The following is a 7,651-nucleotide window of genomic DNA, read 5'->3' on the forward strand; positions in this document are numbered from 1 at the left end:
CTGGAGTCCAACTTCTTGAGTTCTTTGTATACATTGGATATTAGCCCTCTATCAGATATAGGGTTGGTTATGAGATAATTTTCTAAGAGTTTTTGTCTAAGAATGTTTAAGAAGTCTCAATGCTCCAGTGTACGGGAATGTCAGGATGGGGAAGCAGGAATGGGTGGGTGGGTAGGGGAACACCCTCATAGAAGCAGGGAGACGGGGAATGAGATAGGGGCTTTCCAGAGGGGAAACCAGGAAATGGGATGACATTTGAAATGTAAATAAAGAAAATAGCTAATAAAAAATGCATGGTGATTACAAAAAAATAAGAAGGCCAGAAAGAATGGATAAAGTTGTGGCATCTGGGGCCCTGCCCATTCACTAACCAAATGTATATATGTATATGTCTGTCTATACATATGTGTGTAGGTTTATGTGTGTACATGTAAGTATGCATTGAGGAGTTGATGAACTAGGTATTCAGAGTGTGTGTGTGTGTATGTGTGTGTGTGTGTGTGTGTGTGTGTGTGTGTATACTGCCTGTGTAAAAGATTTTAATTTTTTCCTTTCTTTTCTCTCTGTTTCACAAATAGTTAACGAGTTCCAAGCCTCTCACTTGGTCAGTGAGAGGTCCTTGAGCCAGAGAAGAAAGACACCAGTGCTTATTAAAGCACAAATAATAAGATTATAAGAACAGGGATCTCAGGGATCATCGCTCTTTAGCCTTCGTTCAACTCCATGTCCTGTCCAGTACTGTTCCCCTAAAGGAACTAAGCATCACTAAGTCATTCCTTGTTTAACAGGGCTCCCTGAAGAATCAGGCTGACAGAGTTCAGCATCTCTATACCTCAGGTGTGAACCTTGTATAATGGGAATATCAGTAGTATCAACTGACATGTAGTAGCAAGAATACATGTAACATGTTCATTAACAAAGCACTGGGTGTGGTGTTGAGGCATTTGTCTTTTTGCTTTCTTGTTGTTGGCTGAAAGCAATGAAGATACCCACCTAAAAGTATTTTTAAGAGATTGGCATGAGCTAATGCATGTGTATTTGTCACTACTAATTCTCTCCTTTTAATTATTTTATATACTAATCAAGCTTACTTGGACATAAGGATGACTCTTTGGTCATGTAGTAAAACACTGTGTACACTTTCGTGCTTAGTCATGATTTAACCCACACTAATTTTATGTTTCTCATTCCTGAAGTTAAGTTTGTATCAACTAAAGTCTGTAACCCAACTCCATTTCTTGAGTTGTGCTGTATAGAAAACCTCCTTGGGAGTGCAAGAGATGGCTCCTACCTTAAGAAATTACACAGGCCAGGCAAAATCACTCAGTCAGGAGACAAACCCATGAAGCAGTTATATCATTCCTTACCCACAGCCTTTGTAAGTGAGACAAGTTGTAAAGGAGGCATGCACCTGAATGAATGTTGCAGCAACTACTCATTGCCTCGACTCAGCTGTGTCAAAAGTGGTAACAGGAAGGGGGTCTATCCTATATGTACGAACAATGTCTACCATATATAGCCCATATACACCGTGAAGTGTTCAGAGTACCTGAACTCATATGATGTTTAATCTCTACATATTTATCACAGAATGGTAGCATTACTATCATTATCCTTCTGTGCATGAGGAAATTGACACACAAGTTGAGGATGCTGCTCAAAGACAAGCAAACAGAATGAAAGGCAGGGTCTAAATATGGACACAGTTAATCTGGAGCTCAAGGCCACAGAGTTTACTATTATCAATACCAGCTCTCAAAGATTCATGCTTTAGATTATATGAATACTTGTATAGCCTAACCCACAGCTCCATTTTATCAAAGAGAGAACAACAGTTTAGGAGGAAGATTCTGGCCTTCTGAACGGGCTGCATGCCTACACTGTATTTATTGCTGTTTTTCTCGGAAATGTACCATTTTATCTAGCAGAGATAAAGCTTAGCAACCAGGATAATTTAAGTACCAAAGAATGAAAAGGGAGTTTATCTTGAAAACACCCTCCAACATTTTTAGCAACCAGCGATGTGAAGCAAGGCCAAATTCAGAGTCAAAGTGAGTATAAATAAAGAGAAGTTGTTTATATCTTCTCTCCAAAGTATAGGATTTCTAAAGAAAAGATGCCTTTTATGTAACATGTAGGTCCAGGAGAAACCTGGTTGGGTTGGGTCAGAGCATGATGGAACAGAGACATCTACTGGTGAGAAAAAGCCTTGTGTCATAGATCAATCAATTTATTTCCAGAATGCAGAGTTTCTCATTAATATTTCAAAATGTTGTCTGGAACTCGTATAATGGTAAGATCCAGGACCTTTCTCACAGGAAACTGCATTTGAAAAACATCAGGAACACCCAACTATTCATTTCCTAACTCAAGCACAGGGCCTCCACACGCCCAGAGAGCTGCTTGTTAGGATCCTATTTTGCGTGCAGACTGGGTACAATGTCTCTGAAAACCCTCAGCTCCACCATTTTAAGGCAACAGCATTGAATGAATTCCTGCATTCAAAGGACAGCCAAGATGAAACACTAGAAGCATTCACATCTTAGAATCCAGGACATTACAGGTGGCTCAAGACACAAACCTCTCATCAGTCTGTAAGTTCCAGGATCTGAGCCTATCTGACTCCGACCAGTTATTGGTTGCTATCTCTCCTAGAGAGCGGAGACACTACCTTGATTCTCCAGAGACAACTCCCTCCACCCTGACTTTCACGAGTGTGTAACACTTGAAGTCTTGCCTTTCCCATCTCACCAGGTAGCATTGTGCTGCTGAAATTTGCTTTGCTGAAGTTTGACTTTTAAGAAAAATTTAGAAAGGCAAAGTGAAGAAAAGGACATGCCCTAGTTTGTTCAGGTCGCTAGAAGAAGGTACTGAACACTGGGTGGCTTATAAACAGTGGACATTTATTTCCCACAGTTATGAAGGGAGCCAAGAACAAGATCAAGGCATGAGCAGCCCATGTCTGGAGCAGTCCTATTTCTTGGTTCACAGATATATTTTCCTTGTGTCCTTACTTAAAGTTTCTCTAGCCTCTTCTTTTAGGGGACAGATCCTGCCCAATGGTGCCCCACTCTTAGCAGCTAATCCTTCCACAGAACCCACCTCAAAATACCATCACCTTGGCTGTCAAACAAATTTTTTTCTTTTAAATTATTAACATATGTTCATAATTGGTGTTCATTATTACAAGTTATGAATACATATCATGTAGCTTGTTCATATCTACCTCCTCCCCTAACAAATGTTTGAGGAATGCAAACATTCATACTATAGCAAGATGGAAGAAAATGAAGTTTAGGGAGAGGCAAATTTTTTGCAGAGGTAGCGATATTATTTTTTGTTTTGACTCCTCTTGGGTATCCTATTGATGCCCTGTGTCATGGAGACACTCTAGTTTTGAATATATAGGACCAGCGCCTTTATGCACTGCAGAAGTTCATTGATGGGGTAGATGTTGAAGTGGGCCAATTCAAAGCCCTGGGGAACTGGGCTTGAGAGGTATCTGAGCTGGCCAGTCCGCCAGCTCTCCTGCTTTCATGCCCTCAGAGCTGGTTCTCCCACAGCTCCCAAATCCAGGGCCAGCTCTACAGTGCTGCCCAGGTGAGGTACAGCTGACTGGGAATAGCATCAATTCCTCTTGCTCTCATGCTGCCGGGTCAACTCTCCCACAATGCCCAGGTGAAGGGTAAGGCTGGTTCCTCACAGTCCTCAAACATCATCAACATGTCTCTAGTCAGCAGCACAAACTAGGGATGTCTGCCTAACCTTTGAAGGTAACAGGCCCCTGCTGTTGTTGGGCCATGTACTCAGATGTAGCCCTGGGTAGTGATCATCAGCTACTCACATCAAGCTGTTCATTATTACCCTCAAGTCTCCAGGTCTCCCTCTCTCCATTGTGCTCACACCCTTCTGTTTCTCTTTCTCTTCCATTTCTCCACCACTTACTTGCTCCTCTTAGTGGCACCTAGGGTCTCTGAACGTCTGGGGTCATCCTAGGAGTGGTCTCAGGAGTGCTATGCTCCACCTGTGCATATGTAGTACTGGACAGGGTTCATCTCAAACATGGTCTGCCCCCTCCCAGGTCTATGTAGCACCCAAATGGTAGTCATTCAGGCTATCTCCATCTCCAGGCCCTGAGCACACGTGAGTAGTCTTTTGCAAGGGTTGTCTGTCTCGGGCTCACTCTGGCCCAGGGACCATTCTGGGAGCCCATCCCAGCCTCAATGGTGCCAGACTGGTGGTTGTCTCAGGATAACTCCCTGTCCAAGGCCTCTGGGGTTGAACTAGTAATCATCTGAGGCTCAATTTTTTCATGGAATGTTAGGCTACTCATCATTCAGATGTTCAGAAGTCACGACACAGAGCTTAGATATAGCATCTCTCCTCTCTGCCACCTACTGATGCAGAGCAGCAATACCTAAAGGCTTTAAAGGTAGTATTTTTAATAGAAATATGTAGGAGGTAGGCTGCTGCTTCCATGTATTTGAATGCTAAATTCTGTCTCCCAAGACCTAGTGGCCCCAAGACAGTGAATTCTCACATACACCAGCTCTTGTAGTCCAAACCTTGCCTTTTTCCAAGTTATCCCTGATTGGTGGGCAGAACATTGGTTCTTGGGCTTGGGGTCTTAGGTGGAGACCAAAAGAAGAGTGAGGAGGAAGAAGGAAGCCAATAATGAGGAGGAGGATCATGAGCACATGGCCATCAAGGCTGGCCTGATGGAATAGGGGCAGCCCAGTTAGAACAGGCCCAAGTCATATATCAAGCATCACCACCATGAAGCAGAAAAAATAGCATAGAAGGTTGATATCTGGCCAGCTGTGGTGCTCTGGGGGAGGGAAGAGGGAACAGGGTTTTGCTTTGTTTTGTTTTTGTTTGGTTGTTTTGTTTTTTTTCCCTTTCCTTTCTTTTTTTTTCAGAGGAGAAACTGGGAAAATGAGATATTATTTGACGTGTAAATAAAGAAAATATCTAATTGAAAAAATCTAAAGGTTTCTGTGTCTTTTATCTGGGAACAATATGGTCAGAAGTATGGTAGAAACTTGTAAATAGATACTTAAAGATAACAAGGGTATGTAGCAAACTGCAAAACAATAAAACCACGACAAGCTAGGAACAGGTCAGAGAGATGATTCAGCAAGTAACGGTGCTTTTTATGGAAGCTTGCCAACCTGTGTCAACTTACAACCACAACCTGTACTTAGGCTCTGGACTTATAACATCTTAACCTTCAACAGTCATTGAATTCTAATCATTTAAACCAGAAACCAGAAATCATTTAAACCAAAGGAAGTTCAATATAAAGTGCAGTTCTTTCCAGAAACTTTTGACCATACCTGAATTCCATCTCACATGAACATAGAAAGAGAGATGGGATTCCACCAAGGTATCTTCTGACATCCATGCACATGCACACACACTCACACACACACACTCATTTACACACACACACTCACTCATACACACACACTCACACACATGCACACACACAACACACTCACTTATACACACACATGCACACACACACATACACACACACACAAACACACTCTCTCACACACACATACTTACACACATATACACATTACTTACACACACACATGCACACACACACACTCACACATACACACACACAAACACTCTCTCACACACACATACTTACACACACATACACATTACTTACACACACACATGCACACACACACACTTTCACACACACACACACACACAAACACACTCTCTCACACACACATACTTACACACACATACACATTACTTACACACACACACACACACACACACACTCACACTTTAAAGCAGGAGGGATTCACAGCAGTTGAATGACAATATCATGGGCTTCTTCTTTCAACTTTTAGTAAGTCTAGAGAGACTGGCAGTTGTGTAAGTAAACACATCACAGAAGAGACTGGATTCAGGGATGCTGAACCAAAAACATGAGAGCTTAGTAACTCTAGAGACTTAATGTAAAGAAAAAATAATTTGTTTACATTATGGGTTGATTTTACATCAACCTCACATGTATTTATAAAAGGCTGGTTAAATATAAGAAAGATTATTGCTTATAAAAAGAAGTTGTGAGGCATAAAGCCCACAGTAAATTATTAAGCTGAGAGGGGGGAAAATTCCTTGTGATACTTTTTTGGTTACTAAAACTGAGAAATCATCAACTATTTATCATGTGAGTAAATCAAACAAAATTAATAAATTTAAAAAAATAAACTCATCTATGGCTAAGTGAAACCAGGAATCAAAAGGTTGAGTTTAGTACCAAATATATCCTCAGTAGAATGAGAGAGAATAAATACTATAATCAGTTGACTAAAAGCAGTCATGAATATGTAACATATCACCCTTATTGCAATACTCTCAGAAAAAGAAAGCCAAAATGAGGTGATGTAAGTGAGAGGGAGTTGATTTGTTCTGTCCTCAAATGCACATATGGTCATTTTGTTGAAACGAACAATTTCCAGAGTTAAAAGCCTGAAACCTCATTAATAGATTGACTCTATTTTAAATGTTCTTCCTTGACTGTTGTTTGTTGCATTAAAAAAGCAAGTGTTTAGATTTCTATTGCAACAGAATTTTTACTTTCTCAATGAGGTCAAAAATGGGAAGACAAAGGAAAGGAAAGGAAAGGAAAGGAAAGGAAAGGGAAGGGAAGGGAAGGGAAGGGAAGGGAAGGGAAGGGAAGGGAAGGGAAGGGAAGGGAAGGGAAGGAGAGGACAGGACAGGAGAGGACAGGACAGGACAGGACAGAAGAGGACAGGACAGAAGAGGACAGGACAGGACAGGACAGGAGAAAAGAGGACAGGACAGGATAGGACAGGACAGGACAGAAGAGGACAGGACAGGACAGGACAAGACAGGAGAGGACAGGAGAGGATAGGACAGGACAGGACAGGAGAGGATAGGACAGGACAGGACAGGACAGGACAGACCAGGACCAACCAATTTATACCATTTATTTATTTAAGTGATAAAAATTAAAAACTCATGGTTTATTTTACTAAGTTACTTCTCTAGTAATTTCAAGCTTAAAATTTGACCTGATAGATAAATATTTTGTGTTACAATTTAATGGTTTATACTAATCCCAAATGTCTTCATCTAAAATTCTCCTGACAAGAATATAGTTATTACATCAAGATATAATCCACTATATTAATGGCATCAGGTTGATTGAACAAGAATTGTAGGCAAAGATTGCTGAAACAAACAGAACAAAACAAAAAAAAAACAAACAAACCAGTTGAATGAGGAAAAACTGTATTGAGAAAGGGCAGCAGCAGACATGCTGTGTTGCAGAGCTTTGCAGAGGCCTAATGGGGTCAGGACTTGGCCCACAATGAACGAAGAGGACAGGAAGGAAAGGGAGGAAAAGAGGGAAGAGAGGCGGGGAGGGAAGAGAAGAGGAGACAAACAGAGAGCAGGGACAGGGAGAGAGGGGAGGAAATGGGGAAGAGGTAAACAGAGCAAGAAGCACACTAAATAATAAGATAACTTGCTCCACACAGTGTTTCCCTTGCAAGTCTGGGATGCCAGTACATGCCGCAGGCCGGCCAATCTGGGCCTCCCTCAACCCACGGGAGAAACGGGGGTCCTAGTCAGGTCGACAAGGCGTAGGCGAAGA

The 7,651-nt window shown here is 41.6% G+C and overlaps 1 protein-coding gene and 1 pseudogene across 2 annotated transcripts in view; one reads left to right on the forward strand and one right to left on the reverse strand.

The window, feature by feature from the left end:
- The window catches only part of Kcnb2 (potassium voltage-gated channel subfamily B member 2), a 475,981-nt gene that overhangs the window by 439,088 nt on the left and 29,242 nt on the right, over positions 1–7,651 (forward strand). The window lies entirely within an intron of this gene.
- LOC116089653 lies at positions 4,317–4,437 on the reverse strand (annotated as a pseudogene).

The sequence above is a fragment of the Mastomys coucha genome, unplaced genomic scaffold (assembly GCF_008632895.1).
Source record: "Mastomys coucha isolate ucsf_1 unplaced genomic scaffold, UCSF_Mcou_1 pScaffold14, whole genome shotgun sequence".
Classification (NCBI taxonomy): domain Eukaryota; kingdom Metazoa; phylum Chordata; class Mammalia; order Rodentia; family Muridae; genus Mastomys; species Mastomys coucha.